Source organism: Lethenteron reissneri, chromosome 49 (genome assembly GCF_015708825.2).
Source record: "Lethenteron reissneri isolate LAM-NWPU_2019-01 chromosome 49, ASM1570882v1, whole genome shotgun sequence".
Taxonomy (NCBI): domain Eukaryota; kingdom Metazoa; phylum Chordata; class Hyperoartia; order Petromyzontiformes; family Petromyzontidae; genus Lethenteron; species Lethenteron reissneri.
The window spans coordinates 11,139,813-11,157,992 of NC_083827.1; the positions used below are offsets into that span (position 1 = coordinate 11,139,813).

The 18,180-nt window shown below is 53.6% G+C and overlaps 1 pseudogene; it reads left to right on the top strand.

Moving 5' to 3' along the window:
* Positions 1 to 3,695: 3,695 nt before the first annotated feature.
* The window catches only part of LOC133354870 (cadherin-8-like), a 43,577-nt pseudogene continuing 29,092 nt past the window's right edge, over positions 3,696 to 18,180 (top strand).

Below are 18,180 nucleotides of genomic sequence, written 5' to 3' on the forward strand. Positions count from 1 at the left end.
GTGGTGCTGGTGGCGATGGTGGCGATGGGGTGATGGTGGTGATGGTGGTGATGGGTGGTGGTTGGTGGTGGTGGTGATGTGGTGATGGTGGTTGATGGCGATGGTGGCGATGGTGGCGATGGTGGCGATGGTGGTGATGGTGGTGATGGTGGTGATGGTGATGGTGGTGATTGGGGTGGTGGCGATGGTAGCGTGGTGGCGATGGTGGCGATGGTGGCGATGGTGATGGTGGTGATGGTGGTGATGGTGGTGATGGTGATGGTGGTGATGGTGGTGATGGTGGTGATGGTGATGTGGTGATGGTGGTGTGGTGATGGTGGGTGGTGATGGTGATGGTGGTGATGGTGGTGGTGGTGATGGTGGTGATGGTGGTGATGTGGGATGGTGATGGTGGTGATGGTGGTGATGGCGATGGTGGCGATGGTGGCGATGGTGGCGATGGCGGCGATGGCGGTGACGGTGGTGATGGTGGTGATGGTGGTGATGGTGGTGTGTGGTGTGGTGGGTGGCGATGGTGGCGGGTGGCGATGGTGGCGATGGTGGCGATGGCAGTGACGGTGGCGATGGTGGTGATGGTGGTGATGGTGATGGTGGTGATGGTAACTCTTCACAGCTCGCAGAGAGGCCATGCATGACCCAACCGGTCTGACACCTCTCTCTCTATGTATTGTGATGTAGACCCCTTTGCCTGGAAATGTCGCCTCCATTTATTATTAATTTAAATCTAATTCATTATTAACTTTAAGGTCACACACATACGGAGTTATTTTTGTTAATTGTGCTCATGCACCGCTGCAAGCGTAGTCGCATTATCAAGTAATGTCTTTTACATGATACCCTTTAATGGGGCAAGTGCTGTTAGCGAGGACCTAATCAGGACGGTACGGGTCGCCTTTGTCTCCCCAGTGCTGATGCTTAATACACACCGCACCAGGTTATCATTTTAGGCTGAGTTGACCTAGGGGAGGCTCAGGACGGGTGCAAATATTTACCACAGTTTGTTGGTCGTGAGTGGGAATCGAACTTGGGTCACCGGGTTCATATCGCAGCGCGCTAACCACGACGTGAACAAATACACCAACAAACCTGCAGTGTCGTCATCACGGTAGCTTGTGCCAGGCTAGGTGCACCTTGAGGACGTCACGTGAAGTGTCGAAGCCTCGGTGCTGACAGGGGATCACGGCACAGACCCAGCAGGTGCCGTGGGTTGACTGACCGAGATGACTGACAGATGCACCACCTGTGCTCCCTACTGTACCAGGCTAGGTTCAGGAGGTATCGGAACAGATGCCGTGGGTTGACTCACTGAGATGACTGGCAGACGGACCTCCCCCCCCCCCCCACCGCACTGTGCCACCTCATTGCGTTTTAGCCGCCCGGCTCTCCGCTCGTTGTTGTGAGCGTCGCTCCCTCTGCCCGCTCCGCCGGAGGGCAGCTGCCTACGACTGCATCCCATTTCCCAGCCCGCTCTACGTGCACCTAGCCTGGCACTGCCCACTAGCGCCTTTGAGCGAGCCTCCCGTGGAGGCGACTCGTGAAGGGCACGCGTAGAGCCACTCGTGCACCGCGAGCTGTAAAGTCTGAATGCAGCAGGCGATAGAACAATGCGAGTATCTTAATGCTCAGTCTTCTCGCATCCCCCATACCCCACACCCCCCACTCCATTAGCCCCCTCCCTCCCACCTCGCCCGGCACGGCCTCTTGCACAACGGAGCAATTAAAAATCTTCGCACGATCCTCACATCTCAGTGAAGTGAACGCGGGACGCTGGACGCTGTGTAGCCAGACGTCTTGGGGAACCAAACGTCCCGACGCTCCGAGGAGCCGTCGCGACGAGTTTGGATTTTGATGCCGGGTTTTGATCCTGGGGTTTTTAATTGCTGGGGTTTTGATTCCGTGTTTTGAGCCTCGATTTGACTCCAGGTAACGATTCCGGATTTTTTTTATTTTCTAATTTAATCCCGAGTTTTGATTCTGGATTTTTTTATTTTCTAATTTAATCCCTGGTTTTGATTCCGGATTTTTTTCCCGTGGTTTTGATTCCGTGTTTTGATAATCGGTTTTGACTCCAGGTAACGATTCCGGATTTTTTTATTTTCTAATTTAATCCCGAGTTTTGATTCCGGATTTTTTTTCTTCTAATTTAATCCCGGGTTTTGATTCCGGATTTTTTTCCCGGGGTTTTGATTCCGTGTTTTGATCCTCGGCTTTGACTCCAGGTAACGATTCCGGATTTTTTTATTTTCTAATTTAATCCCGAGTTTTGATTCCGGATTTTTTTTCTTCTTCTAATTTAATCCCGAGTTTTGATTCCGGATTTTTTTCAGGGGTTTGGATTCCGTGTTTGGATCCTGGGTTTTCACTCCAGGTAACAATTCCGGAATTTTGTATTCCCTTTTTTAATCACCAGTTTCGATTCCGGTTTTTTTTGCGGGCTTTTTGATCCCGGGTGACGATTCCTCGTTTTTGATTCCGTCTTTTGATCCCGGGTTTTGTTTATTCTGGATTTTGATTCTACTGCAAGCAGAAGGGCCACCACGTAGCGCTGAGCACTGGAGAGCAACCCTCCTTGCAGGGAACGTCTTGGAATACGTGGGAGTTACCCACACGTTACCCCAGCACACACGAACTTCCGACTTACTGTGGTATATACACCATTTTTTCATGGAAAAATAACGGATAATACACTGTAACATGATAACAAATGTCATGTTAATAGCTTCAAAAAGTCCAAGAGTTTCCACGTGTTCGCCATCGTTGTCAACACATGCCTGTAATCTTCTCCAGGTGGTCTCTAGTGCCCCGGAGGGCACGCTTCTTGTGGTCTTGTTGCAAATTTCTCACAAGTGTTAAAAACATGTTTTGAGGCACCCTCAATATAACCCATTTACACCGATGGTGCGAGCCAGATGCGGTAGTGGGTTAGAGAAAGATACAATATAAAAACGTAGCCTCACATTTTTTTTGAACGGGAAATCCGACTTGCGACATCAAGTCCAGTTGCCGGACCATCACAGCTCACGCGGATGTCCTCAGGGCATCGCAAGATAGTGAGATTAACACGTAGCAGGCTTTCGCGACCAATATTATTCATAATCAACGTTTTTGGGTTTAGATCGCGTTATTTATAAATGTGTCGTAACCCTCCACCAACCGACACGGCCAATCAGTAAAAAAGTGTGACGTTGACAAAAGACAAATAGTTCACTACTTTAGCCCACCGGTGTGTTGAAGCGTGAAACTACAACAAATTGTAAATGTTGTGGTTTCACGCTTCAACACACCGGTGGGCTAAAGCAGTGACTCTATTTGTCTTTTGTCAACGTGACACTTTTTTACTGATTGGCCGTGTCGGGTGGTGGAGGGTTACGACACATGTATAAATAACGCGATCTAAACCCAAAAACGTTGATTATGAAGATCGTGAGAGACGGTGCTTAATTGCCGGGGGCCTCCATCCAGCGGTGAATCGACTGCAGCTGCTGCTGCTGCTGATGATGATGCTGATGATGATGATGATTGTGGTGGGAACATGCAATTGTAGCTATTGATGCAATTGAGAGCTCCAGTGTCTACCCACTGCTGGATGAAACGATGGGTTAAGTTTATTCAATCTCAGCCCCTCCCCCCCTCGCCAGCACAGCCGCCTCTGTCCACTCAGCGGTAGAAATGGGTCCAGCATCGACAGTTCGGCGATGGGGCAGATCGCGTCTGGTGGGGTGAAGTGTGGGTACTCTGAAATCTTCCACAACGACTGTAGTCAGTGGAATGCGGTTCGGCTAAATACCGGCTGCATCGCACGCGCGCATGTGTAATTTGTGGATTTTAGCAATGGGAAGAAAGATGAGAGCCAAGAGAAAAACCATGCAGAACTGGGGGGGGGGGGGGAGACAACACTTCACACTGAGACAAAGACCCCCCCCCCCCGTGTAGCCGTAACAGATTGTTGGGGCAAGTGCTGTTAGCGACACACCACGCACTCACACGCTCACTCACAATCTTGCAGAGCAGGGGGAAACATACAAAGGTCCCCCGTATAGCCATGACAAACTGTTGGGGCAAGTGCTGTTAGTGAGCCCCTATGAAGGCCGGAACAGCAAACGAGGGGTGGGTGGCCAAAACCACGCCTGGCCGCCTTTCTCTTCCCAGCGGCAATGTTAACACACCGCACGGGTACTCATTTAAGTCTCAGCCGATCTAGGGGAGGCCCAGGACCGGTTCAGATATTCATCACTGGTGTTGGTGGCCGTGAGCGGGAATCAAACCCGGGTCACCAGGTTCGTAGCGTAGCGCGCTAACCGCCTGCGCCACCGCTCAAAAGAACCAGGAACCTCTTGTGAACGGTCCGATCGCGTTTTTTATTCTTTTGTTTTCAACAAAGCACTCCGCTACGTCGAAGCTCTTCGCTCCGCTCCCATTCATTCCTTTCGACGCCGATTCCCTATTCAACAAAAGCGCCCGGTGGTGAAACTAATAACTTGGTGGTGCTGCTGCTGCTGTTGCATCTGGGCGGGTAGCTGTGCACAAAATGCCGTCAGCGATTTGGTTTATTCCACCAAAGCGGCGGTCGGTCACTCGTTGAAAAGCCCGTGAGGTCTCCTCTCTTTGTTCGTCGTTACTTTTGTCATGCGATCGACTTTTCGATCCCATCTCCCAGTTGAAACTATGGGGGTTACGTTTCTTTCCCGTGGGGGGGGGGGGGGGAAGTGGGGGGTGGGGGGCGCCACGGTGGCAAAATGTTAACCCACCTCGCCTAGTATACAGGAGGTCTTGGGTTCGATCCCGACCCTGACGATGCCTGCTGTATTTGGAGTTTGCATGTCTCTCTCTCATCATCATCACGGTGGCTAGGAGATGTTAACTACCTCTACTGGTGAGCAGGAGATCGGTAGGTTCGATCCCGACCCTGACGATGCCTGCTGTATATTTGGAGTTTGCGTGTCTCTCTCTCTCTCATCATCATCACGGTGGCTAGGAGATGTTACTACCTCGCCTGGTATACAGGAGGTCGTGGGTTCGATCCGACCCTGACGCCTGCTGCTGTATATTTGGAGTTTGCGTGTCTCTCTCGCTCTCCCCGTCGTCCCGTTGATTTTTCTCGGGGTCCTCCGTTTTTTCCCCTCCACATTTAGAATCAACATCACGCGTGCATAGTTATTGGCTGCTATGAATCTCCACGTGATGCTGCTAAGCCACTCGGTCGAACTATCATTTGCGATAGCAAGCTGGTAAAACAGAAAATGTACAAAACTGTTTCAATAATATTCAAGAGTCGTCCAGCCAGCGTAGAAAATTAGCCTCAAAAGCTGCCTCCTTGGCGAGAGGGACTTCCACCAGCAGCAAGCAATTGCAGGGCTGCACCTGTATCCTCGGCCCGAGGGGTAGAGCTTTAATATTTTACAGGTTAAAGGGTTGGGCTTAAGGGTGGGGGGTAAGGGGCGACATGTGAAAAGGGGCTATATCGAGACTCGCGTTGTGCTCCCCAAAAATTACAATAATATTTATTTACAAATTGTACCTCCCTCCCGACACACCCAGGCACATACCGTGCGTCGGTGAGCGAAGCGGCGGTGCCGGGCATGACGGTGGGGGCGAGTGCGGGCACAGGACGCAGACGAGGGCGACAACGCGAGGGTGGACTACCGCATCGTGGCCGGGGACAGGGCCGGGGCCTTCTCCATCGCCACCGACCCCTCCACGCAGGACGGGGTCGTGACCCTCGCTCAGGTGAGATGGGAGGGGGGGCAGTGATGATGACGCGGGGGTAATGATGCGGTGTGGTGATGATGACGTGGGGTGATGATGCGGGTGGGGGGGGGGGGTGCTGATGGTGGTGATGGTGAAGGGGCGTGAGAGTGAATGGAGGTGGCGTCGGTAAACATCTCCATTCGAGCTGTCAGAGGTCTGTTGGCTACATCGGGTCGTAGGTCGACGCTGAGGTTTACCGTCGGTGAAAGTTGCAGGCAACCCAGTGTAAGGGTCCTCCGTAACGGGCCTCTCGACTTCGGCATCACAACTCCGATTAGCACGGTTGGTTACAATACGGTTGCGAAAGAAGTTTGTGTAACATACATGTTGCGTGTACGTTGAGCTTCGTGCGCACCGTACCGTACCGTAGCCAACCGGTGTTAATCCGTGCTCATCAGAGGCGCGGCATCAATCCCCCTACCCACGTGACCGGGAGTAACCCCCTCCCCACCGCGCCGTGTGACGATCCGCGAATTTGGTAGCTGCAGGTTCGGAGACAGGGACGAGGGGAGGTAGGAGGGCACTACTGGGAGAGGAGAGAGGGGGCCATGGGGATAAGAGGGGGACGTCGGAGGAGTGACGGGGTGATGAGAGAGCTGTAGATGAAGGGGGAGAGAGCTGTGGATAAAGGAGGGAGCTGTGGATGAGGAGGAGAGAGCTGTGGATGAGGAGGAGAGAGCTGTGGATGAAGGAGGGAGCTGTGGGTGAAATAAAGGGACTATAACCCACACTTTGGTGAGGAGAGTTTCCACTCGACCTGGAGTCAAATTGCCCAATGCAATTTCATATTATGCTGTATTACACCAATGCTGATTATACTGCTGCTGATGATGATGAAGATGCTGCTGCTGCTTCACCGGCTGCCACAGATGATGGTGCTGATGATAATGGTGACGATGTTGAGACTTTGCTTGTGATGGTACCCTGGAGATACGACGTTCCCACTTCGATAGGACAAAAGAAAATCCAACTCCCCACCATCGCTCGCCTCTCCGAGACATCATTCCTCCGCTAATTAACTCGCGAGCCAGAGATGCCGACCTCGCTTATTGCCAATTAAGACTCCTGAGCACCACACACGCGTGCACACACACGCAAATGCACAGACACACACACATGCGTACGAACACGTGTGCGCACACGCACACAAAGACAAAAAAAAATCCCCTTATAGCATTAATAGACTGTGGGAGGCAAGTGCTGATAGTGAGCACCTATGAAGGCCGGTGTGGCACGCGATGGGGTGAGTAGCTAGCACCACGCCCGGCCGCTTTTGTCTCCCGAGTGGCGATGTCTACACACCGCACCAGCTACTAATTCGAGGCTGATTCGACTTAGAGGAGGCCCCAGAACCGATTCAGATAATCGTCACTGGTACTGGCCGTGAGCGGGAACCGAACTCAGGTTCAGGGATTTTGTAGCGCAGCGCGCTAAAACCGCTACACCACCGCTCCACGCATAGGCACACACACACAAATACGCATGCACAAACACGCACGCAGGCTCTTCAAAGGCGGCACAGAGTACATGACACGCACTGAGGTTGAGTTTCTTCCGGGGCAGCACTGTGGCTCGGAGATGTTAACTGCCTCGCCTGTTCTTCTTCTTCTTGGTTCTTTCGGTAAAGTCACGTATAAGGGAAATAATAAAATAATAAAAATAAAACATAAAATAATTCTCACCACGTTTCGGCCACAACGCAAGCAGCCGTCCTCAGGTGAAAAACAGGTCTGTCGGGAAGACAGCGTCTGGTTTGCAGGAGATCGTGGGTTCAATCTCGACGCCTGACACCTGCTGTATATTTGGAGATTGCAAGTCTCTTTCTCTTACTCTTTGGTTCTTTCGGTAAAGTCATGTAGGTATAAACTAAATTATATTAATTCACCACGTTTCGGGCGCAACACAAGTGTCCATCATCAGGTGGGAAGCCTGGTCTGCTGCCGAGGCAGACTCCGGGTCCTCCGGTTTTCCCCTCCGCATTTAAAGATGAACATTCGTTCAGAGTATTTGGCTCCTGTAAATATCCACGTGATGATGATGATGATGAGCCACTTTGTTGAGCTATCATTTGTAATGGCCACATCGCTTCTGGAAAAGGGCTAATTTAGCTCAGTGGGACTTAACTCGTAACATGAAAAAAAAGATTAGTTCTTAATGGTAAATGTGTCGATGTCTACGTATATTTCTCTCATTCTTAAGCTCTTCCGTGCTCTCGATAAGCACCATTTCCAGCTTGCACCGCTCTCTGCTCCGGCGGGAATTTTTTTATATCGGCACGTGTCCGTGAATCAAAGGGCATCAATGATGCCCCGGCACACAGCATCCAGTATGCCTCTCCTCAAAATCCGTGGTCACTATGGCCACGTGTCACCCACGCTCGTCGGCCGGAGACACCCCAGAAATGTTCCCATTCCCCGGCACACACCATCCAGTATACCTATCCCCTTATGCCCGCGGCGATTCGTCTACTCCGGTCAACATTCGTTGTATGCCGGTGTAGAGCGAGCGGCTCGCAATCTTAAGGTTGTGAGTTCAACTTCAGGTTCTGTTGGGGGGGGGGGGGCGGGGGTGGGAGATGGAGGAAGGAGGTGGTGGTGGCTGATTCAGTGTCGTCGCCGATAGAATGGGGCACCGTTTTTGGGGGGCCGGGTTTGATGGGGGGAAGTCAACAACAACATCGACTGTCTTGCGGATGTACTCGTCCCCTGCCATGGGAACGTGACATTTCCCACCACTCTCCCGACACGGCTCAACGTGCACCACCGCCTCTCTCTCTCTCTCCACACTCGCGTCGTAGCCGGAATCACTCCGCGAGATGAACCCGGCTTAGTCACGTGGCGAAGCAGGCGATACTGGGAACGGGTTAATCTTGTTTGGGGTGGCAGGGTTAATACTGATTAGGGGGTTGGGGGGGGGCACGAACGCCACTATGGCTTTGACGTGACCAAGGTTAACCGACTTGCGCTCATTTTATGGTTCTACATGCGCATTGAGGTTAAACGGCCGTCGGATAGTTACGTCGGCGGAGGGCTGCGTTCAGGGTTAATGGGATGAGTGCTCACGTTGTTATTGTGCTTGTGCAGTAGATTTAGAGCCACTGGGATGACCTGAACGTTATTGGGGTTGGGGGCCGAGGGGGAGGGGGCATGGGAGAAGGTTGATGGGGGTGGGTGGGGTGCGGAATGTTCCGGAGATGATCTCCACGGAACCTGCACTGGCGGTGTTTGTAGGTTATTGGTTGCGGCGAGCGGAGTTAGTAGCTGCTGGGGTTGCTGGATCGTGTAGGGATTTACGAATTTGTGTGGTGCATTGCTGCTTCATGTAACAAGTGATGGTGATATTACAATCCTATGATTATGATGGCTTTAGTATGAGATGATATCGCTGCTGTTGCTGATGATTATGGTCATGGGCTTGTTGGTTCTGCTGTTGATGGTGATGATGCTGCTGCTACTTTTGATGATGATACTGATGATGATGATAATCAGCTGGGTATGCACCGACCAATTAAAGTCAGGCTACTGTGCTTCGAATGCATTTGCATTCGAAGGTTGCTAGGATTTTCATGGCAAGATATAGGGTGAGAAACTTGAAGGTTGGGAGTAGGAATTGAAGATTATGATTAGTGGGTCACGTGGTGCAGGGTGAAGGAGGAGGATGTGATGGGTGGGTCACGTGGTGCAGGGTGAAGGAGGAGGATGTGATGGGTGGGTCACGTGGTGCAGGGTGAAGGAGGAGGATGTGATGGGTGGGTCACGTGGTGCAGAGTGAAGGAGGAGGTTGTGATGGGTGGGTCACGTGGTGCAGGGTGAAGGAGGAGGATGTGATGGGTGGGTCACGTGGTGCAGGGTGGAGGAGGAGGTTGTGATGGGTGGGTCACGTGGTGCAGAGTGAAGGAGGAGGTTGTGATGGGTGGGACACGTGGTGCAGGGTGAAGGAGGAGGATGTGATGGGTGGGTCACGTGGTGCAGGGTGAAGGAGGAGGATGTGATGGGTGGGACACGTGGTGCAGGGTGAAGGAGGAGGATGTGATGGGTGGGACACGTGGTGCAGGGTGAAGGAGGAGGATGTGATGGGTGGGTCACGTGGTGCAGGGTGGAGGAGGAGGATGTGATGGGTGGGTCACGTGGTGCAGGGTGGAGGAGGAGGTTGTGATGGGTGGGGTCACGTGGTGCAGGGTGAAGGAGGAGGATGTGATGGGTGGGTCACGTGGTGCAGGGTGGAGGAGGAGGTTGTGATGGGTGGGTCACGTGGTGCAGGGTGAAAGAGGAGGATGTGATGGGTGGGTCACGTGGTGCAGGGTGGAGGAGGAGGTTGTGATGGGTGGGTCACGTGGTGCAGGGTGGAGGAGGAGGTTGTGATGGGTGGGTCACGTGGTGCACGGTGAAGGAGGAGGATGTGATGGGTGGGTCACGTGGTGCAGGGTGGAGGAGGAGGTTGTGATGGGTGGGTCACGTGGTGCAGGGTGGAGGAGGAGGATGTGATGGGTGGGTCACGTGGTGCAGGGTGGAGGAGGAGGATGTGATGGGTGGGTCACGTGGTGCAGGGTGGAGGAGGAGGTTGTGATGGGTGGGTCACGTGGTGCCAGGGTGAAGGAGGAGGATGTGATGGGTGGGTCACGTGGTGCAGAGTGAAGGAGGAGGATGTGATGGGTGGGTCACGTGGTGCAGGGTGAAAGAGGAGGATGTGATGGGTGGGTCACGTGGTGCAGGGTGGAGGAGGAGGTTGTGATGGGTGGGTCACGTGGTGCAGGGTGAAGGAGGAGGATGTGATGGGTGGGTCACGTGGTGCAGGGTGGAGGAGGAGGTTGTGATGGGTGGGTCACGTGGTGCACGGTGAAGGAGGAGGATGTGATGGGTGGGTCACGTGGTGCAGGGTGAAGGAGGAGGATGTGATGGGTGGGTCACGTGGTGCAGGGTGGAGGAGGAGGTTGTGATGGGTGGGTCACGTGGTGCACGGTGAAGGAGGAGGATGTGATGGGTGGGTCACGTGGTGCAGGGTGGAGGAGGAGGTTGTGATGGGTGGGGTCACGTGGTGCAGGGTGGAGGAGGAGGTTGTGATGGGTGGGTCACGTGGTGCAGGGGTGGAGGAGGAGGATGTGATGGGTGGGTCACGTGGTGCACGGTGAAGGAGGAGGATGTGATGGGTGGGTCACGTGGTGCAGGGTGGAGGAGGAGGTTGTGATGGGTGGGGTCACGTGGTGCAGGGTGGAGGAGGAGGTTGTGATGGGTGGGTCACGTGGTGCAGGGTGGAAGAGGAGGTTGTGATGGGTGGGTCACGTGGTGCAGGGTGAAGGAGGAGGATGTGATGGGTGGGTCACGTGGTGCAGGGTGGAGGAGGAGGTTGTGATGGGTGGGTCACGTGGTGCAGGGTGGAGGAGGAGGACGACAACGAGGAGGAGGAGGGGAGGGGGTGACCCAGACCGGTATTGGAGTGGCACCCTCGCCATTGCCCTAACGAGCAGTCGAGAAACGTAGTCACCGAGCAATCTGAGCACTCGCGCGGCTGCTCGGGTGTTCCCCGACACCTCGTTACTGTTGTTGTTGTTGTGTTTTTTTTTTACTCGTTCCTCCCGCGCGCGCGCGCGAGAGTCGGGACAATAAAATTGAGCGAGGTTAATTCGAAAGAAGCGAACAAATTGCCGGGCAAAAGTCGATAATCGCTTGGAATTCAGCACCCCCACCCCCCCAAACGCACCCACTCCGCCCCCCCCCTTCTCCCCCGCCTCCCACCCCCATCTCTCTCTCTCTGCCTCCCTGCCTCTCACCCGCTGTGTGTCAACTCGTGTTGGGCGTGTGTGTGTGTGTGTGCGTCGCAATTCGTTTAACCTTTACGGAGGAGGGAGACATAGGCGGCGCTTTGGACGCGGAGTTTTGATGTTTGTTTCATGTTTATTGGATTCGTTATACGGCGAACGGGGACATAACTATATTATTCATTTAGATTTTCACTAAAATATATATATTAAAAAAAAACTGCTCATTTGCGTGCGGCGGTGTGATCTATATTCAAGATCATAGACTTACAAAGACAAAGATCCCCCGTATAGCCTCAACAGACTGTTGGGGCGAGTGCTGTTAGCGAGCCGGCACGGTATGGGGAGGGGGTGGGTTTGCTAGAACCACACCCGGCCGCCTTGTCTCCCCGGTGGTGATGCTTACACATCGCACCAGGTACTCATTTGAGGCTGAGTCGACCCGGTTCAGATAATCATCACTGGTGTTGGCCGTGAACGGGAATCGAACTCGGCTCTCTGCCCGGTTCGTAGCGCAGCGTAGCGCTAACCGCTGCACTACCGCTCCCCACTCACAACAACAACCGCCGCTCGTCACTAAGTGACGGTGACGTCACCACGGCGCCTGTGCCAGGCTAGGTGCACTTTGAGGCCACGTGAAGTGTCGACACGCTCGCTGGCAGGAGGTCACGGGGCAGACCCAGGTGCCACGGGTCGACTGAATGAGATGACTGGCCGATGCACCACCTGTGCCCCCCTGCTGTGCCAACCTGCCGCACTTTACCCGCCACGCGTTGTTGTGAGCGTCGCTCTTCTGTCCTCCGCAGTCGTTGGAGGGCGACCGCCTCCAACGGCCCAGTAGAGGGTCCTTCACGAGCCTCCCCGCTTAAACAAAGACAAAGAACCCCCGCACTGCCTTGACAGACTGTTGGGGCAAGTGCTGTTAGCGAGAAGCTCCCCACGAAGGCCGGCACGGGCACACGACTGGGTGGGTGGCCAGCCCACCACGACCGGCCGCCCTTTGTATCCGCAGCAGCGATGTTTAGGCTGAGGCAGACCTAGGGGAGGGCCCGAGGATTGGTTCAGATAATCGTCGCTGGCATTGGGTTTCTGCCGTGAGCGGGAATAGATCTCGGGTCGCTGCCGGGTTCAGGTTTAGCGCAGCGCGCTAACCACTGCGCCACCACTCCACACACACAACGCGCTAACCACTGCATCTCCACTCCACACACACAACGCGCTAACCACTGCGCCACCACTCCACACACACAACGCGCTAAGCACTGCACCACCGCTCCTCGCACACACAACGCGCTAACCACTGCGCCACCACTCCACACACACACAACGTGCTAACCACTGCACCCCCGCTGCAAACACACACAACGCGCTAACCACTGCGCCACCACTCCACACACACACAACGCCCTAACCACTGCACCACCACTCCACACACACAACGCGCTAACCACTGCACCACCGCTCCACACACACAACGCGCTAACCACTGCGCCACCACTCCACGCACACACAACGTGCTAACCACTGCACCCCCGCTGCAAACACACACAACGCGCTAACCACTGCGCCACCACTCCACACACACACAACGCCCTAACCACTCTGCACCATCACTCCACGCACACACAACGCCCTAACCACTGCAACCACCACTCCACACACACAACGCGCTAACCACTGCGCCACCACTCCACGCACACAACGCGCTAACCACTGCACCACCGCTCCACGCACTACACAACGCGCTAACCACTGCACCACCGCTCCACACACACAACGCGCTAACCACTGCACCCCCGCTGCAAGCACACACAACGCCCTAACCACTGCACCACCACTCCACACACACAACGCGCTAACCACTGCACCACCACTCCACGCACTACACAACGCGCTAACCACTGCACCACCACTCCACGCACTACACAACGCGCTACACAACGCGCTCACCACTGCACCACCGCTCCACACACACAACGCCCTAACCACTGCACCACCGCTCCTCGCACACAGAGAAACACGCGCGCGTACAACGCTCATTACAACCTATGTCAATTCAAGAGTCATTTTCCCACTGGAATTATCACTGGGGGGGGGGGGGGGGGGTGGTGGTGGGGGTTGGAAGTTAAGTAGAGAAATGAGCAACCGCTTTGTGGATCTTTGAGGAGTCCCACCCCCCCCCCCCCGAATCGATGATAATTTAATTACAAGACTAAATTGAGGGTGATTGAGGCTTTTGTGGAGTTGACCTTTGGATAATGTTGTTTGTGTGTGTGCGCATGTTGGGGTTAGGCTATCGGGTGCGGTGTTCGTCACCAACCCCCCCCGTCCCCTCGCCCCCCCCGTCCCCTCGCCCCCCCCCTCGCCCCCTCGCCCCCCCCCCCGTCCCCTCGCCCCCCCTCCCCTCGCCTCCCCCCACCCCCACCTCCGCCCCCCGCCCCCCCGCCCCCCCTCGTGTGCCGTTCCGATCTTCATTGGTGCTCGCGAACGGCGATTGCCTCACTCAGTCTACCGAGGCACGAGGGAGTTTATTGTCTTTTGGAGCTGTGGTACAGCGGTTAGCGCGCTGTTCTACCATCCCGGCTACCCGAGTTCGATTCCCGCTCACAGCCACCAACGTTGGTGACGATTATCTGAACCGTTCCGGGGCCTCCCCTAGGTCCACTCAGCCTTAAATGAGTACACGGTTCAATATGTGGGAGCGATACCTCTGTGCACGTGTTTTATGTAAATCTATGAATCTGTATGCGAGTCTCTGGTTCTCTCTGTGAGTCTGCGGGTCTCTATGTGAGTTTGTGGATGTTTTTGTGAGTCTACGGGTCTCTTTGTGAGTATATGGGTCTCTATGTGAGTCTACGGGTCTCTATGTGAGTCTGTGGATGTTTTTGTGAGTCTATGGGTCTCTATGTGAGTATATGGGTCTCCATGTGAGTCTGTGGGTCTCTATGTGAGTCTGTGGGTCTCTATGTGAGTCTGTGGATGTTTTTGTGAGTATATGGGTCTCTATGTGAGTATGTGGGTCTCTATGTGAGTCTATGGGTTTCTATGTGAGTATGTGGGTCTCTATGGCAGCTATTGATGGCTGGGCTGAGGTCATCAATTCACTACACTCGAGATCCCGGTTTAGATCGCTGTGGTTGAGCGGATGACACACGGATTGGAACCTAGGCCTTGAGAGAGTTCCAGCTCCCAGTCTCTGAACCTCTCGACCACCCGACCCCCTCCCACTCCACAGACTTGATTTGTGAATGAAGATTTGTGAATGAAGATTGGTGTGTCCATGACGCTTTGTGTGCAACGAGAGGAAAGATCAGAGTTAGATTTTAATCCACCACTAAATCAATTATCAAATAAGCATCCCCCCCCTCCTCCACCTACTCCCTCCCCCTCGTCCTCGTCTCCCCCTCCCCTCCCTCCTCCCTCCTCTCTCCTCCCTCCTCCTCCCTCCCTCCTCCCTCCCCCTGCTCCCCCCCCCCTCTCCTCCTCAACATCTCTCCCCTCCCACTCTATCCTCTGCGTGTCCCTCGCATCGAAATAAAATACGTGTCTTGACTCCGTTGGCTCTCGCTGTGTTATAAATAATGGTTTAATTATATTTAACAAATTACGACTTGGGAAAGACGCCAGGGTCTTAAACTATATTATATTTTTTAATTAGCACTATAAATCGAGAGTGAAACGTAATGTATTAGGTGGTGGTGGTGGTGTAGTTAATGGAGGTGGTGATGATTGTACTTGCAATGGTGGTCATAGCGGTGATGATGATGTAACTAATGAGGATGTAGCTGATGATGTTGGAAATATGTGTACGTGATGTGTGCATGAATGCATGCAGACTGCATGTCTGTGTATACGCGTTCGTCGCTTACGTAGGTTGCTGCTCGCTACCAACACTTGTCCCAGCAGTCTGTTAAGCTCCGCGGGGGATGTTTGTTTTTGGTTGTCGCGTACACACGCATGCAAGTGAGTGAGTGAGTAGTGTGTGTGTGTATTCTCGTGTGCCGTGCCCGCTCACAGCAGAATCAGAATCCGTATTTTTCCTCGAGGAATTCGACGAGCTATGAAGCTATTTTTCACAAATGTCCAGGAAGGAACCTCGGGTCAGAAAGTTACAACAACAAACAATACGACAACATGATAGGAGTGTCAAGTATAGGCACGGTAGACAAATCACCTAAACATATATGTTTATCTTCTTGGTTCTTTCGGTAAAGTCACGTAGAATAGAAATAATAAAATAATAAAAATGATTTGTGAATGAGAATTGTAAATAAGAATTGTAAAAATAAGAATTATTTTATCATGTTTTATTTTTATTATTTTATTATTTCCATTCTATGTGACTTTACCGAAAGAACCAAGAAGATGAATCCCTGCAGTCACGAAAGCTTTAAATCGAAGCATTTGTTTATTACACCAGGTAAGGGCCCTCTAAGCTACAGAGCTCTTTTTCAAAAGCGACTTGGCCACAAATTGATAACTCGAAGAAGTGGCCTTAACCACGTGGAATATACACATCGCAGCCGAACAATCTCAAAGCGCTTGCCCCAACAGGAAAGGCTACGCGGAATATCTTTGCAGTTTGTGCGTGAACGCACGTGGTCAAACGGTTACAAGAAATATCGATGCATGCGTGCGTGCATATGGACAAACGTGATTTAATGCGCGCCTAACTCATAAATCAGGTGGCCAGGAGCGGCGAAAACCACACCGGGGCCGCTTTTGTCTCGCCGGTGTCAAATTATTACACAGCACACCGAGTACTCATTTAAGGCTGAGTCGACCTAGGGGATGACCTCGAAATGGTTCAGATGCTCGTCACTGGTGTTGGTGGCCGTGACCGGGGAATCGAACTGGGAGTCATGCCAGCCGCTACGGCACTACCGCTCCCCACTTCGAAAAATGTGCTAACAGCACTTGCCTCCGACAGTATGGCAAGGCTGTGTGGGTCACCTTTGCCTTTGTATGTGAACAAGACAACTATTTGTCCGTACGGCCTTAACAGACTGTAGGGGCAAGTGCTATTAGCGAGCACCTATGAAGGCCGGCACGGCACACGAGGAGGTGGGTGGCCAGCACCACGCCCGACCGCCTTTGTCTCCCCAGTGGCGATGTTTACACACCGCACCAGGTACTCATTTGAGGCTGAGACGACCTAGGGGGTGGCCCAGGACCGGTTCAGATAATCGTTACTGGGTGTTGGCCGTGAGCGGGAATCGAACCCGGGTCGTTGGGTTCATAGCGCAGCGCGCTAACCCATACACCCACATCCCCCCACGTACACACACATAACCACGTGCATCTCCTCTCCACAGCTGTAACCGCACATGACCCCTGGTGACCTCTATTCTCGAACCACTCCACCACCACAAGCTCCTTCTTTCTCTCTCCCCCCCTCTCCCCCTCTCTCCCGAGTGAGCCCCGTGTATCTGAGACGCTCACTAAAGCCTTTGATGTTAATTACCCCCCCCCCCCCAACGCCCCCCCCCCCCCCTTCGTTAACTAGACGCACAACAACTGGGCTCTCCGCAGGCATCATCATAGCCCGATAACCCCCACCTCACTCCCCTCGCACCCCCCCCCCCAAAAAAAAATCCCCACGCACTCCCAAGTCGCGTTTCTCACGCCGATATGTAAATGTCACGCGGTAATATTTAATGACTGGTATTGCGGATACAACGTGTCACCAGCATTGCTGTGCCGCAGGCTATGGGAGGGATAGGCGGAGGGGGAGGGGTGAAGAGGGGAGGGGAGATGGGAGCAGAGGAGGAGGAGAGAAGGGAAGAGGGAGGAGAGGGTGGGAAGGTGTTTGTAGGACAAGGAGGCAGCAGGGATGTTGGTTGTTCGGACAAGGTGACATGATTAGACAAGGACGATAGGTTGATGATGATGACGGTGGGAAAAGACAGTGGTGCTGATGATGATGACGGTAATGCTGATCATTATGGTGATGGTAAAGAATGGTGTTGCTGATAATCATGGCGATTGTGATGGTGACAGTGATGATGATGATGATGTTTATGAATATTCTGTGTTGCTATGTTCTGTCCCCACTTACCACCAACTCATGTCCATCACCAACCACTGCCAACCGCCAACAACATCAACCACTCCGAAACATCAACAACCACTGTTAAACCCACCACCACAACCACCACCCCCACCCACCCCGCTCCACCTCCTCCCCACAACCACCGCCACCACCTCTAACCACAACCATCTCCTCCCCATCACCATCACAACCACCTCCTTTCCACCACCTCCACCACCTTCTCCCACCACAACCATCTCCTTCCCATCACCACCACCTCCTTTCCACCACCACCACCCACCACCTCCCACCACAACCATCTCCTCCCCACCACCACTACCACCCACCTGCTCTACATCCTCCTCCCCACCACCAACTACACCACCTCCACCACCTTCTCTCACCACAACCATCTCCTTCCCACCACTACCACCACAACCCACTGTCACCACCCACCAACTCCCACCACAACCATCTCCTCCCCATCACCACCACAACCACCCACCTGCTCCCACCACAACCATCTCCTCCCCACCACCAACTACACCACCTCCACCACGTTCTCTCACCACAACCATCTCCTCCCCATCACCACCACAACCACCCACCTGCTCCCACCACAACCATCTCCTCCCCACCACTACCA